We start from the raw sequence: 17,167 nt of genomic DNA, 5'->3' as shown, positions 1-17,167 counted from the left end.
GAGCAGCAGAAGCATTCAAGCTATGAGTCTTCCTGTTTGCGAGGGCGGGGGTGAGAGACATGGTCTTTGTATCCAGGCACCACAACACGCTCTTTTGCTGAGCGTAACTGGAATCCCTGGACTTCAAATCCTGCTGCTGAGAGCCTAGCAACAAGTGAATGTATCTACTTAGCTTTTAAGGAAGGAGTAGGTTAATGGAGGTGAAAGTAGGTCAGAATGTTTTATTTTCTGAGTTTGTTGAGTTTCTTTCTAGGAACTGTAATGCTCTGCTTGTAAGTTGTCTTTGTATCCAGAGACTAACAGCACCATATCCATTTACACTCCTTTATGCCACACTAAACCTGAGACAGTTCATTTGCCTTTCATTGATGGACAAGCTGCCTCACACTACCTCATGTTTCCCAAAGGACAGGAGCACACACAGAGGTGCTTCCTATGGAGCAGCTGACATCCAGCAGTTTGCTGTTCCTGTGGTGACCTCTCCTCATCTTCAACCCCTGCGATTTTCTGCTTGGTTGTAGGCTGATTTAGGGCAGATTTTTACCAATCTCTTAGCTGCCAAACAGTGTTTTCTGAGAATAGCAGCTGGCATCTATCTGCATCATTAGATGTCTAAATAGCTTTTGAATCTGGGTCTCTCTTCCTCCATGCTTCAATTCATCTAATAAAATAGTTTGGGCTTGGGTCAGGGTTGTACTCCTGCACGTGAATGTGGCTGTGGAGGAGCTGCAGCTGTCCAGGTGCTCCAGTGCTCCTGTTGAGGAGTGTGGCTGGGCCCTTTCTTCTGCCTCTTCTGACACGGTGGTGGTTGAACAGCACTTTGGTTATGCCTGACTATTGCTGCTGGGCCTGAGCCTGAAAACGTTAACTTGTGAATTTTGCCATCCTGTCAGCCTACAAGGAGTAAATCCATTTCATCCAGGACTCAAACAATTACAGATGCAAGAAAATAGTAAGTCCTGAATTGCTTGGGTTTAGACTTCTGCAGTGCCAAGAAACTTCAGAGAGGCCTTGCTGTTGTGGTCTTAGACCTCGCAGAAAAAAGCAGAGCTGTCTACCCACAAAACACACATCATTTATCAGACACGGGTCCCATAACGAGCCATGGACAAAGGTCGGCAGAGTTTTCTCTCTGTTCACTCATTTAACCTCTCTAGGGAATGTCAGAAACTGGATTATAAATTCATTACAAGTGATAAAGTTCAGGGCAGCTTCACTGCAAATTCAGGCCCCCAGTTTTCTTTCCATAATTTTGCAACACTTACCTTTGTTCTCTTTCAGTAACAGATCTCAGTGATCCCCTTGTCTGATGGTAGGTTGTAACAGGAGGAGAAAGGGGCCAGACCGCGTGCTTGTAGGACATGCCACTACTCAAATTCTTGGTTCATGGGAAGTCTACTCACCGCTCAGTGTTATGCTTTGATCTAGGTGCCAGGGCCAATTCCACCTTTGGAAGAGAAGTATCCCAGTCTCTGAGTGATACCAGCAGTAGCGCTTTTTTGCATTGTTCTGAACCAGTCCTGCATTCCCATCAGAAACAGAAGTGGTGACATACCCAATGGTAACTGTTGTTATTTAATACATTATACTTCACGTGGGCCTTGTGGCTGTATTGGCACAACTGCAAGCTAACACAGCCACCGAACTATGAGGGAACAGAAAGTTTCAGCTGCTCTGTGTTTTCTCCCCAGTTTCGGAGTACCAGAACCACATGGTTCATGCACAGCCCTGCCAAACATGCTTAAAAAATCCAGACTTGTTAACACAGTGGTACATGTGCAACTGCAGCAAGACCCACGCTGACTGCAGCATTTGAAAGGACATCTGAAGAAATACCTCATCAGAGTGTCATGAGGAAAAATATGCCAATGACAAGGTAGTTGCCCAGGTGTCATGGGGAGGACATAAGGGTGTCTAAGATACTGTATCTTTGAGAATCAGCTTCCTCTGTCTAGCCATGTTTTATTCCAAGTGAGCTATGCTTCATGCAGCAAACAAACTAGGGATGGACACAGTGCTGGGGTGCAGAAGTATTTAAGTAATACTGAGTTATGACAGATTGTTACTGGAGGTAACACTGAAGCATAGTCCTAAAAGCAGCTCCTTTCAGGAAACTGCCTGCAAATAACTCTCCCTGTCTGGCTGATACCCACTGTCTCTCCTCTGCTCTTTAAAGTGGGTATTTTTCTGATGGAAAACAGTCAGTTAATTTTGGGAGTCTAAGAGGTACATGCAGGACTGGGCAAGTTTCTTTTACATGGCCCTGACACTGTTCCTCCTGCCCTCCTGGAAGTAATGTGTCCAAGAAATGCAATGGCCTCTTTTCTGACCTGGCAAGCAATGCCATTTGTAGTGTTGATACTTGTCCCAGTGGGACTCAGGCTGAGATTTTTCCATCCTTCCCTTGCCCAGTTCATTTTGTTCAGAGTGCCAAAAAGCTGTCAAATGGCATTTTTGCAACTATCAATCTAGACTGGGCTGGACCTGGTGACATGGAGGTGAAAGGATTTGGAGTCTGTTTGCCCGTGCTGCTAAGCTAGCCAATATCTCCTTGTGCTTATTCAGAGGGTTACCTCTGATAATGTCAGTATGAATATTTTGCTGTCATTTAGCTAAAAGCTACATTTTTCTTTGCAAAATCATGTAAATAAGGGAAAAAGAACTGCTGTGGCAGGAGACAAAGTCATAATTCAGTGGCTGGTTTAAGGTGTGCTCATGCCATAGCCTGACCCCTGTATAATGGCAGGTCTGACATAATCTTGTTCAACTTCATTGAGCAAATATCCCTGAAAATATGTTTTTACAAACCAAATTGTTGAGATTATCATTTCACTATTTCTCTCTGGCTGTTCTTCAGTCTCAGATACCATATGCAGAGTAGATTGAACTCAAAAAAACCAAAAGGACTATAGTATCAGAATACAATATCACAATACAAAGCAGTTACATCCCTCCCCCCCAATATCAGTAAAAATAATTAAGTCTTTCTACTTCTCTAGTGTCTTCCATCTGAGGGTCTCAAAGCATTTTACAAGCATTAATTAATTAAACTTTTCATCTCCTCCCTGAGGCTTTTTCTGTGCTGGAGGTTCTTCAGTCCAGTTTGGTAGATGTGGCTGTGGAAATCACAGCTGATTCTCAATCCAGCAGTTAAAAACTGCCTCCAGAAATCTTCAGTTCTTACAACTGCTGTTCTTTCATCCCACAACTGTGCTTCTCAGTCTTAGTTTGGTGGATGATTTCTCTTCCTCTGGCCCATGCAGGCTCAGATCTGTAGGTCCGATCTCCAGGCTCTCCCTTGTCCTGGGTGAGTGACCCCACTGGCACAATGCCCAGAAGCTAAACTGATCTCCACTAACTCCAGATATACTGAAGTGTTCAAGTAGCTTAAAGCCACTTTTGGGTTCCATAAGCCTCCCTCCCAGTTAGACCAGGGGATCTGGACTAGAAAGAAAAGAGAATGGATAAAGATGACTAAGTGCAAATGCTCAAAAAGTAACTCTTTAGGTAAACGTTTTAATTTGAAATATGCCAAGTGTTTATGAGTAAAATACATGAGTTGCTTATCCAGTTGCTGAATTCAGACATTCTTAGGGCTGAATGTGAGAACTATTTAATTATATATAGCAGCACTTGCATTGTCTTTTAAGGGAGAGAGGAATCAGATTATATCCAGCTGAAACTGGAGAGGAAGTACAAGGAGGTAGAAATTAACTACCCAAACTGGGAGGCAGTCATTTGGATTTCATTCCCATTTTAAAGGAAATATATCAGAGAATCTGTAATAATAATTAATATGTTGTATTGAGTTTTTAAAACAGTGATAATGAAAATAGTAAAAGTAATAAGTAACTGTGTTAAGTATGCAGCAAGCCTTGGGGCTTTTGTTGGTGAGACAAACTGTTGAAATACTTTTGCATTGATATTTATGTAACATCTTTTGTCTGGGGGATCCCAAACAATATCACCAACTGCAGCACTGAAAAGCTTGTGAACAAGGCAAGCCATATGTTGTTTTGTTAACAATATCATTTTGGAAATCATCTGTAGCATTTCTAATTATAAGTACGTAGCGTAAAGTATTTGATTTCATAAATTTCAATACAGTTCAATACTGTGCAGTCCTCACCTAGAAACCAAAGCAACCTACACACTATAAATATGCTGGCATATAGAATAGTAGAATGAATTAGTAGTTTAATAATGTGTACTGCTGTGTGTCATATGTTTCTTTCCAAGCAACTGAAGTGCTTTACAAAGGCTGGTGGTAATAAAGAATGATCCTTTCAGTTAATTAGAAATGTATACTTTGTTCCTGAGATACACAATTCTCCATTCATTGAATTCTGCAGTTTCCTTGTGTTTAGTGCATTTTACTGCCTGAATTTTACAGGTGAAATAATAGAGAGGATACATGAAACCCTACACAGCCAGTGGCAAGGCAGGGCCAAATTCAAATCTCTTGATCCTCTCTCTCAACATTGAAAACACTGCTCCTCGCTCGGTTTCACTGGGTAAGGAACACAGGACTGGAAGAAAGGCTCTTCCAGGATGACCTTCTGGGTCATCCTCCGCTGTCTCCTGTCATCAGGGGCAACATGCCCCATCGTGCCTTTTATGACTGTGACAAAGAAAGAATGAGTCACACTTCTCTGCTGGACACCAGACTGCTCATCGATACAGTTCAGGTTGCCTTTCGGAAAAAAGGCAAGAGTGGCATCTTAATGGAGTTTAGAGTGGGAAAAGGCTGGTCTGGTTTGTGCTCTGGCATTAGAGGAGAGTGGCAGCCTTCCAGTTTCAGGTGCTAGAAATTGAAAATAAAGTCGCTGCTGAGCAGGGTTTTTCTCACAGGCTTGGCTTCAGCTCTGCACTTCCCTAGCCATGTCAAACAGTACTTTCTTAAGGCTAAAACACTCTTTAAAACATAAGAGAAAATAAATTCAGAAAACATCTTGTAAGAGTATCCTGCAGACTACCTTTTAAACTGGTGCCTGAGTTTAGTTAGGTTGGTCAAAGGACCGGAAGGTAGAATTAGAAGATCATTCAATTCATTCCCTTGTTCCCAGCAGGATAGCATTCTTGGCAAATGTTAGCTGACCAGTTCCTCAGACTTTCTGATGAAAGACTCCACATCCTTGTCTTAGGTCTTCTCTAGGCCTGTTCACCCTAGCAGCCTATCATCTCCCTCACCATGGTTATTGGGCCGTTTTTCCCTTCTCCATGCTCTGTACAGCCTAGCCCTGCCTGAAAAGGTGTACTACGTGGGTTATCTGTCCACAAGTCCCTACATGTATTTGGCCCGGTTTCCCTCACCTTTACATCGTATCAGTGGATGTGCACAGGCATCAGCAGGGTCCTTAGGGAAGAGTTCAGGGAAAACAGTGGGAATGTCCTCGCTGTCAGAGCTGGGAAGTCTCAGCTTGTCTTAACTTTCTGCGCAGAGACTGTTTTCCTCTGTGACTGTTCAGTGTTCGGCAGGCTGACGACACATGGGAAGTAGCCAGTTCTGTAGCCAATTTTATTCTCTCTTGTTTTACTGTTAAAGGGAGGGGAATTCACAAAAATTGTGAGGATCTCACCCACTTCCCCTCCCCACTGCAGAGCTGCTGATCTGTTTTTGTTTCATAATATGAATAGTTAAAGAAACAAAGCTCTTCTAACCTTGAACTGAATCCCAGCATGTATCACCATAGATGGCAAATATATGTGATCATGCTTCTCATCACTGTTGCCTCCATCCTCCCCACCTGGCTAATATCTTTCCGTTCCTGTCTTAAGCTCTTTTTGTAAGGTTTCAGAGCATGAGAGGAGCAGCAGATGGATGGCAGGGACAGGCAAGAAGACAGTGTAGAAGATAGCAGGAGGAATGATGAAGTAGGTGAGTGACAGCAGGAAGGATGGGGAAGTAGAAGAGTGACAGCAGAAGGGTCACAGGAACACTGATGAAGCTGGGAAAAGCATATGTAATCACAGAAGCACTCTTCCGTGGAATCTGGATCAGAATTCATTAATCTGCGTGATGACACTTCTCATCTGTCAGCTTACAGCTGTGAAATCCACTGGCAAGGTGTGTATCACTGTCTTTAGTAGTACATGTATTCGAAAAAAGCCTTCTAATGATACTAAATCTCTTGTGCGTAAACTCAGGCTGTAGAAAGACTGGAGAGAGAAACTACACATTGAAATCTGAGTTTGGTTCAATTTCCTGGACTGGAGGGAAGGTTGATGATGTCCTCGTTCACGGAACACTTCAGGACAGCTGGTGTACTGAATAGGCAGGGGTCTGAGGGAAGGGAAACAAGAGTAAAAGAGTAGATTGCTATACATGCATTTTTCACCTCTGTTTTTGAGTGCTGGCCTCTGCAACCTTTACACTTACATGTAGTTTTTTAAAATACTATTTGTAGCATGTTTAAATTAGTAGTACTACTGTCATTTCCTCAGCTGCTTTAGAAACACCTACCTCTGCTTTGTGTTTCTTACTCTTTCTTAATGCCTATGCAAGCTGGTGAAACTGTCACTCTTGCAAGTCATAAGTTAGGACAATCAAAATATATTGAGTCTTTATCATTCTTTTTATTTCCTTAGTTAGATCTTACCAAACACCAGATGTATGTCATGATGCTTTGTAATCTTCATCACTTCGTCCCTATATGCCATTCCAAATCAGACCTGGATGGATCCCTGAAGGAGAGACAGACCTCACTGCTACTGTGTTCCAAGTAGAGGCTGTTGAGAGCTGTGTCTTTGTCTATTTGGTCAAAGGAGAATTTCCTATCGAATATGCTTGACTGAAAAAGGCTGGAGGGGATCATCTGGCACTAACCTCTTCTTCTCCCACCCCCATGGTTGGAGAGTCGATGGGAACTAATAGGTCTTTTCCTGCCTCACATTTCCCGATTCACAAAACTTTCTGCGGCTGACGGCTGACGTGGTGCCAGGAGGCAGAGGGGTTATTTTGGGGCAGATTCCTTTTCATTTGTTTTGTTTTGCTCTTTCTATAGCAGTGTGGCAATTCCCATCCTGGCAGCAGGAATGCCCTGAGGGAAGGGAGAGGAGCTGCTGCTGAAGACAGAGCAAATTCTTCATGGCTGCTTGTCCTCTCTTTGACTGCAGCATCAGCTGGGGGCTGGGGGAGGAGAAGTGCCTCAGGCTCATTCAGAGTTGACCCATGATTATTTTTAGCTCATTAATGCTCTTTCCAAGCCCCCCGCCCTCCGCACCCCGGAGCTTATTTCTCTCCCCTTGGCAAATGGCACTTTGTGAGCTACTCAGTCACAGGTTAGAAAGCACTGGAAAAAGTCAAAGGGCAGGCAACTGAGGTACTCCTCCGAGAGAGGCACTTGAAAGGTCAGGAAATGCCTGGGCCATGGGTAGGAGCCCCTCTTAGCCTAGCTGTGTGTATTAAGCAGGCTTGCCAGCCCATACAGACAGAGTGATGGGGCTCAGATCTGAAAGAGCATTTGAAGGAGGCAGAGGAAGAAATAGGAGAGGGTAGAGTAGGAAGAGAGATGGGGAGATACGATAAGGAAGGTTGTGGTATACAAAGGGGACTAAGCAAGGTGAAGGAGGATATGCACTGTTGGAGCATGACTGAGAAAAAGAGGAAACAGGAATGTAGAGCAATTCTACTTCCCTCAAATTGCAAGCCCGGAGGATCTCTCACCAAAGGACTCTGGGCTTCCTCTTCCCCTGGGGAGTCCGTACACATCAAAGTCAGGCCCATGTCCCACAGGGTCTGGGAGAAGATATGTAGGCAGCTTGCCTTAGAGGACACACCTCTTACCTTCCTATGGGATGGGAGTTGCCAGTGAAGGGTGAACAGCTGGCCAACGGGAGGGTGCTGTGTCCTGGTGGAAGACAGGTCTTAGTCTTCAGGGAAAGAATCAAAACAGCCACTGTGGAGAGGCTTTTCCTGTGCTTTGCGGAGCTGCCGGCAGCCTGCCCTGGCTCCTGGCTGGTAAAGCATCAGATGAGGTCTGAAGCTGGGCCTAGATTCTAGGACCTTGATCAAAGCGGGGAGTGCAGGACCTAAAACTCACCTGCACCTGGCGCTGGTAGAAAGTGATGCAGCTGTCACCCGGGCAATAAGTAAAGTACTAACTCCTGAGGTGTTCTGCTAGGGAAGACCTGAGCATGGGATGCTCGAGGGGCTCATGGCATCTCTGCCTGTTTGTGCTGGCATGTCTGTCCATACATTTATGGGTTTGGCCCTTATTATGTGCAGGATTTGAGCTTTCCAGACAATACAGGATTTCTCCTCACTGTGCCCTGGGAGGCAGGATTCCAGTACACTCTTCTCCTCCTGCAGGAGCTGGTGAACATCTCCTGCAAGTGGCAGGCCAAGCCTTTCCCCATCCCAGCCCCATGGGAAGATAAACAAGCCGCCTCCCTTCCCTTCTCTCAGCGGGGACCCAGAAAGGAGCAGCTGGGTGGCTCCATTGGCTACTGTAGCGGGCCCAGCGTCACATTGATGCCAGTGCAGAAATAACCTGCTGAAAATAACATGGCTCCCCGCCTGCACCATATCACCTGCTCCTCCTCCCTGTAGCCTGCTCTTTACAGTAGCTTCTTCTTAGTTTTCCAAAGTCCCAGCTGTGCATGTTTGTCTCAAGCTGGGGAAGTGGGTTGCCTGGATACAGTCCCTTTGATGAGCAGTGCAGTCCTCCTGGAAATCGGGCTGCAGTCCCTCCTCCCCCCTTCCCAGCATAGCTGCTCAGTGTGAAAGATGGATTTGGATCCCCAGAGAGCTGCTGAATGCAAAAAAGGGACGGAGTGGGGAAGGTAAAGCATCACAAATGTCAGCAGCCCCCTCATCCCAAAGGAACAGCCAGGTGTAGGGATCACAGAGACACGCAGGGCCAGGAAACCATTCCACCCATTGCTGGTTCTAACCTGGTAAAAGAAGATCCCACACCTGTGCTGAGCCAAGGAGCCACTTGGAAATGTGCATCATAAGCAACGGAGATTATGACTAATTGATATAGTCCAGCAAGGGCAAGCCCAAGTGAGCTTACCCAGCCATCAGGATAATCATCACTTTGAAAATGAAGTTGCACAGAATGGGGCAGCACTGGGAGGGAATAAAACAATTCCCATTCCTCTTGGTGTGTCTTGCTTCACAGTTTTGCAATTACACAGCCTCCTTCGCACCCAACAGCTTCCTTTGACTGATGCTGCTAGAAAAATTGGCTAATGCACTGTGATGTGCTTACAGGTGTCTAAGCTCTAAAGACCACGAGGAAATGTTCACATTGTTTCAAAAGGCTTTGACCAGGAAGAATATAAGAAAGATGAACGAGCATTTACTATCAATATCAGAAATTTATATATTCCAATATATTTGAATCAGTCTTTTTTGTTTGCTTTATTCCCTAATTTTCTCAATGCAAAAGGCCACACCTGCTCCATTTCTAGATAACAAGGACATATACTGAAAATCCTTGCAAAGGATAACTTCTCAGCAATGTTACAAAGTCTCCACAAAACAAAATTCTGTAATTGAAAACTACTATTTATATTACCAAAAGCATTCTTGTACTCAAACCATCTATCTTCACTGGTACAATGGTATGTCTCCACCTTCCCCATAAGCCTCTGACATGAGCCAGTTTCAGACAAAAGGTAACAGAATAATCGGACTAAACTGGCTGGTGCCAGCAGGAGAGTTCCTGCTCTAGAAATGTAGTAAAGTAAGTGGCTTGTGTAGCAGAGCCTAAAATACAAGAGATTAAATGTGAACTACAAATATATTCCAGGACCAGAAGGAGAAAAAAAATCCCTAAACTAAGACTCTTTTATGGGGGTTGCCCTGCCAGGAGCACTCTGCCCCCTGTATTGGCAGAGCATCAGCAGAAGTGCCTCTGCTGACTATGGCACTGCAGGATCTGGGTGGGAGGTAGGTATCTCTCAGTTACACAGGTCTTACTCAGGGCTCTATCAAACCAAACAAACATTTCACATTCCCCAAGAAAAGCAAAGGCCACCCACTGCAGTTTGGCAAGCACTGGTAGTTCCCAGTAAAAAAGTCTATTTAGCTGGCAGTCATCTGCATTCTGAAGTAGTTTCAGTTTCTTAGTGCACTTAGAGTACATCCCCTGATGCCGTGCTTTAGAGCGTGTTCAGCATGACATAATTCATAGATGGCAGTAGGGATTTCTTCTCTGAGAGGAATGGTTGCAACCTTTTAGCCACATTAAGATAGAAAAATGCAGTCTTGGACACGGGCACGTATGGTAATCTAAAAGCATCCTGGGCTCTGATAGCTTCCCTGTGGGCAAACAGATGTGCCAGTGAAGACAGGCTGAAGCAATCAAAGAGACTCACGCCATCTCTCCCATTTACCTCAATTGCTTCCTTCAGCCTGTCATCAGCGCCTCAGTCCTCTCTTGATGTAATGTTGGAGAGTTACAGTCAGGCAACTGTGGGTTAAGGCATTCCACTGCATCATATGCAAGTCGAGAAAGATGCAACACAAAGCCGGGATTCATCCCTGTATACAGAATGCCACAAGTCATGCCTTCTTGCTGGCCCTTCTGTTAATCCCTTATGAATAACAAATAATAAAAGTAGCAAGACAGAACTGCACAGCACCCAGCAAGTGAAAAGCCCTGGAGCAATTGCCACTGATATCCTTGGGATGCTCCCAAGATAGGTGTGGCAGCTTCTCAAGACGAATGTCACGAGGGCAGGGTGGGGCAGGGACAGGAGAAAGAGAAGATAGTACAGATCTCTGGAGGGGGAAAGATGAAACACAGAGCGGGCACTTCTTTATTTAATCTCAGAAATTAGGATTAGTAAATGCATATACTGATGAGACTTTTTAACAATGATGGCTGCTCTGTGCCATTCTCTTCTGCATCAGACACACTGAAATCAAGAGACCAGATATAGATGTCATTGAGATCTGGGGTCTGACTGAGGAGGGAAGAAGGAAAAAGGCAGAGAGAAGTCTAATCATAAGTTCTTTTTTTTTTACATTTTTTTTTCTCTCATTCCCATTTCAAAGACAGAGAAAAAGACATATATAGAGAAAGAGAGCGTGAATCATTTAGCATGAATTTTGCCAGAATGAGGACTGACATAAGTGTGTGAAACAGGAAGGAAACGTATGAATAATGCAGAGCAAGGCTCTGTGCAGAGAGAAGACTGTTATTGTGTCCCTGTTTACAGCTTCTGAAAGCAAAATCAAATAGATATGGAAAGAGTGCAAAAAGCCTGCATGGTCATCTCATGTTGTAAAGGTGTTAAAATACATTGTGGATCACAACATAACACCTCTCAATCAGTGCACCTAACTTGCTCATCTGCTCACAACAAGACAAAGAGGAATTGGTGTTGCTTTAAGTTAGAAGTGAGTGGGATTACTTTTGTGCAGGTTAGGCTTGCTCTAAGCTGTGCCCAAGCTGCGATGGCTGCTACGGTAGATGAAGGCAAAACCACAGGGGCAGAATATACCCTGAGCAGCTCTGCCATGGAGCCTTCACCACGCAGATCTGGGAGAAGGGTTTGTAGAACTACAGAAAGCAGATTTTTTTTATGAAGGTGATTCCTGAAAGAATTCACACCTGCCCTTCTGCATATTTACACTTGGTGCATGCAAGAAGCTGAACTAATTTCTTATTCCTTTTATGGGAGAAAGTATGGCTAGGAACTAGCACACTCTCCCAGGATGCTTGGGACAGCTGGTTTCCATTTGTGGTCCTGCCACTGGCTGGTTTTGGCCAAGCATCATCATTTTTGTGCCACTGGTGAAGCACTTTGAAATCTTCTAACAAAAAGCAGCATGTAAGAGCTGGATATTAATTCTGATTATTCTAAGCAGCCCATCATCATGCCGTGTGGTCTCTTGCATTCTGTAATTAAGGCACACTTCTGCCCTAAGGAGGGTATTCTTATTCCCTCCCTTGCTTTATAGCACTTCTGGATGGAATTTGCAATAATTTCCGAGGTAGCCTGTTGGATCCCCTCCACATGTCTGGTGCTTTTCCAAATCACAGTCCATGAGTTCATCTAAACTGTGATGGGCGACTCTGGCTCTATTGTGTGCCTCGAGAATTCAGTAGCAGCAGAACTCACACAGTCATCCATGGCTGCTGAAGATTTCTCAGAAACCTTTAAGAAAAAAGGCTGACTTACTGAAGGACTTTTTCTCTAATTTATTGATATATGATAGAAGCAAGAGATATAATACAGTGTTACATAGGTTTATGGAGGTAACTGGGGGATATTCATATTTTTTGACTATATAATACACAGAAGCTTACCTGGAGGTCTAAGGAAGGGCATCTTAAAGAAAGGCTCCAGGGAAAAACAGATGGAAGGTAGGGGACAAAGCCAGCACACTAGGGCATAAAGCAAGGGAGATTCAGAAACACTGATGTCAAATTTTGGATCAAAAAGAAACAGAAAGAAGGAATACGCAGGGTCTTCGAGGACAAGAGTGTAGGAGACATGACAGTCTTGAAAGAGAAGGAAACTCTTTGTGGAATTATCCTCCTTGTAATAGAAATAGTATTTGAGTGCAAATAGGCATTCTCACATCCAGTCTGTCTACTTAGCTAACCCAGTATCATATAACAGGGCAGACTGTGAAAAGTCCTATTGCACATAGAGACATGCATCGTTTTAAGTACAGCACTACAAGCAGCCAGCATGGAGAAGCAGTGATGCTGATGTAATGCAGCGATGAAAATAAACGTGCCTGCTACTTCAGAGATGGAAAAGGCACATTCCACCTTCTGCCCCCTAGAAAAATCTGCTGCAGCCTTTCATCAGCCAAAAGAAGCAGCGGGCCTGAGTCAAATCCAGTCTGCTTTTAGTTCCTCACCTCACACTTGCCCATTTCCCCATGGTGCCTGAGAAGAAGGAGAGGCCAGCAGGGATTGTTATGTTTCCAATACGCTGCATTTCTATAGTGATATTAAAGTGCACTCTATTTGCTTTTTATCTTTTCTTCTTGAAATGGGAGCTGCAGGTGCTTGTATGCCATGTAGCGATTGCACGTTATGAGAAGTGACAGTGCAGTTCAATCTCTGGGGTCCTTTCAGTCCATAGGCTCCCTGCTGGGAAGCCCAGCAAGGTGGGCTCTTGGGTTGTTATTTTTTCCGAAGTTGTTCTGACATATCTCGCCCAGGAATGGTACTGATGCCCCCTAACTTATATCATGCAACCCCCCTGGCTGCATCAACTAGCGTTTAGTTCTGGTCACTGATAATCTGAGCTCCCATCAAATCAGTAGCCTAAATATGAAAAGCTCCCTGCTGTGGTGTCCACAGCACTGCAAATAGTTCTGGGGAGGTGATGTTTAATAATAGGTGATTAGAGGACAGGTTGCACTCTTTTCAGCTGGGCTTTGAGCTCTTTTGAGGGAGGATGATATGAAGGATGGCGACTAGTGTCTTTTGGACACAAAGACAACAAGCTTTAGGTTTGAATTAGCAGCATTAAAATGCAGTGAAATCAGCTATTTCTGTGGACTGTGCAATGCTGCAAAGAAAAATCATGCCAGTAGCAGATCTGGGGTAGAAGTTGCTTGGGATCTCATGCCTTCTTTCCCTTTCTTCACAGCAATATACCCACTGCCCCAGCTTCACCGTGCTCTGAGGAGCTCTAAAGAAGCACTTCCTTCTCAGATATTCAGATAGGCTGCCACAATGTTGTGCTCCTGGAATACATCATACCCTTTACTCCTAAAATTAATTTACAGTTTATATTAGCTTCCTGTAAAGCATGATGAGGAACAGTGAATCCAGCTTTTGTAAATGAGGGAGAACACCAGCAAATCTGCCTCTGCATAAATGAATAACTGCCTTGAGACTGTCTCCTGTAAAGGAAGGTGTATTACACTGAATCCAGGGGCTTCCACACACTTAACGGCAAATTGAATCTGTGCCTCTCGTAAATGGGAAAGCACAGACAGCATTCTGAGTGCAGAAGGTCTACCCTGCCCAGTCCACAAGCTACGTATTCAACCTGCCCCTGTCTTTCCAGACCTAATGCTGAGCTGAACTGCATGCATCCCTGTGCAAGCTGGTGAACCACGAGGTGCCCAAGCCTTATTTATATGAAGGCCATGCTGAATCATCTCCACATACAATGAGAGCCATACTCTGTCAATATGCTCTAAAAACAGATGAACCTTATTCAGACCAACATACCACCCACTGTAATGAAGGTTGAGATATTGATCTCCCCAGTAAATCAAGGCGAGAGCTATAGATACCTCCCAATAAATGATGGTGGCTGTATTGATTCTCTCCTTCCCACCCCCTATAAGTGAAAGCAAGACATATTAGTTCCTCCCCATTAAATGGAAGCAAGCTGTATTGAGGCCACCCCCATAAATAAAGGGTGGGCCATGCTGAGTTAGACCTTAACCACATAAATGGAGGTGAAATGTATTGATTCCATCTTCTGGAATTGAAGGAGCACTGTATTATGGTCCTCCTTCCAACATAAATGATGGCAAAGCACAATGATTCCATCATTCTTGAAATGCAAGGTGAGTTTTGTTGAATATCCCTAAAACAGGGAAGGAAAGCCTCACAGAACTTAGCATCTTGTCCAGAAATTTATTTTGATCTGTTATTTACACATTGAGGCTTTTATTTCATTTGGATTGCAGAGGTGTGCTACTGCTTAAAAGCTCTGCGCACAAAATGAAGTGATAAGGCAGCAGAGTTTCAGCAAAGGTCTGTGATGGCTAAGGAGAAGGCCTCCTGAGTTCTAGTTCTGGTGTTCATGTAGACCACTTGCATTTAGGTAAGTTTCCTGGCTTTCATGTGTCATCTACCTAGTAAGGATAGTGATCTTCCTCTGACATTAGGTGGTAGAGTAGATTTGTTTATGACTGTCTACAATGTTTTGTTGGTTCTAATGGGACCAAGTAAGTTCTGGAGACAACAGTGGAAGTGGATGGAATGTTCTAGGGAAAAATGGTTAAAAAGTAAGATATAACGTATATGCCCTGTCCCTTAAGAAAGGCTCGATCTGTACGCTGCAGATAAATAATTAGCAGCAGCTGCCTGGAGCCTGTGGTAATTTTTGCTCGTTAATTATTCCTGCTCCTTCCTATTAGTTTCTACTAACAGCACTGGTTTTAAACACCCTTTACTGATGGGAAAGGTACCAAAGGTACCTCACCTCAAAGTCATGCATGAGTTCAGGAATTGTGTCTGACTGTGACTGTTCCAAGCAAGGCAACCAGGACAGAGCCCATCTGCAAGGCACGACATTCAGATTCAACTGCCCTGCTCCAGGAGAACACATTGAGCCCAGCAGCACACCAAAACCCAGGACAGTGCAGGGACAGCTTCTGGTGGTGTAAAAGAGAAGTGCCAATGCCTTGCTTCCCCAAGGAAATATACTCATTTTCCCCACAGTGCTCCATTTCACAGTTGTTGTCTTATGTCACCTGTTACGAACATCATAATCCTTAGGGAAGCAATGGAAGACAAGTGAAGAGGACAGCACCAGTGGAGCCTTGTGGGGAAGCTTGTCTGTGTCTTTCTTCGCAATTTGTCCCAGCAGCAGCAACAAGTCAGAAAAAAAGAAAAAAACAAGCAAAAAGACAAAGAACAAAGCAAAATCAGGCACATGCAGATGACACAAAGTTAAAGTCCAGAATAAAGCCCTTAAACATCCTGCACAATAAATCACGCCATTATCACTTTTTGTGCAAAATGTCACAGAAAAGAAATGTACCTCTGGTACCATGTCTTGTGATAGGCAGGCAGAGTTATGGTGTCTTGTGGTTTGTTGCCATGCATCTGCATGGCACTCCCTCCATGATATATGGGGGATACGCATGCAGAGTGGAGGGTATGAGATGGACAATAAAAAGAAAGTGTGATTCTTCTGTGAATCTGTAACAGTGTACAGCTAAGAGGGACGCAGGCACCTTACGCTGGCCATATCCTAGGATACAGTCATGAGTAATGAAATCTTTGATCTTTTCTTTAGGATGAAAGACCGAGGCATAGTTTACCATAAGTTTCTTAACACACATTAATTTATCTTACAATCTTACAGAAAACAAGATGTGATAACTGTTACGTGAATTAGCTGTTCCTGGTAAATCTTGTGTTCTTCCCATGTGGGTATTTCCAAGCATACTGTTTTGCCCAGAACAGACTTCAAAAATGCCAGTCAAGTGCCAGGCCCCCCCTAAACACATGAATGGAAAAGCCCAGTTTCTTTGCAATTCTCTCACATCACCAGCTGTCTAAAACCCTCTCCAAGAGGATTTAAATTGGATTTTGTGCTGATTTTATACAGTTGTCTTATGTTTTCCCCAAGAGTGGTGAAAGAGATTTGTTCCATACAGTATTGGGGATGCAAATATCATTCCTGTCTCACTGCATGGTTTGAAAGGAGGACCACATGGTTGCCATGACAACGGCACATCTGAGCCAGCTGTAGTTGCCATGGAAACAGAAATGATGAGAGCCAGGAAAAATAGTCCCAGAGGACAAGCCATTTTAAAACACACACAAAAATTCCCTTAAACTAAAACAAAATCTTGCTTTGAAATTCTAGGGCCTCAGAAACAAGGGGCAAACCAGAGGAGAATGCAAACACCATCTCATGATTTCGGTGCTCTTTTTTTACATTTTTGAGAGACAAGGGAGAAGTCGTTGGAAGTGATCCAGTGACTGCTAGAAAGGAGATGAACGTAAACTCCACCACACCTTTGGCTGGGTCTGCTGACCCTGTGGGAATGCGAATGTTCCGCACTGACAACTCGGCACCACAGAGGCACACATCATTACTCTGGTCAGGCATCCCTCTCGTTCGCAGCAGGCTCTCCTATAAAGCTAACCATTCTCCATACAAGTGCTTACAAATAATGAGATTATATCTTTTAGACTCTTTACTGCCTGTAAGAGGCGTAATTTTTATCATTAAATAGGAGGCAATGTCCACAGTTTCAGATGTCCAAGGCTTTAGTCTCGAGCACTGCCTGGCAGCACTGGGACCTGTGCTCTGGCCTTCAGGGATGGGCCAGTCTGATAGGTACTAAAGACAGGAATCATCCACAAAATCCTACATCTTATCAGGGTGTTCTGTTACTGTTTACCTGCACCTTTTTTTTTTCTTAGCTTTAGTGTTACAGTTAATCAGAGAGAATGACTGAAATCAGAAATGAATGACGCTGTAGAAGAGA

This window comes from Patagioenas fasciata, chromosome 5 (assembly GCF_037038585.1).
Source record: "Patagioenas fasciata isolate bPatFas1 chromosome 5, bPatFas1.hap1, whole genome shotgun sequence".
Taxonomy (NCBI): Eukaryota; Metazoa; Chordata; class Aves; order Columbiformes; family Columbidae; genus Patagioenas; species Patagioenas fasciata.
The sequence above is the reverse complement of the archived record's forward strand: the minus strand, read 5'-3'. Positions refer to the sequence as shown.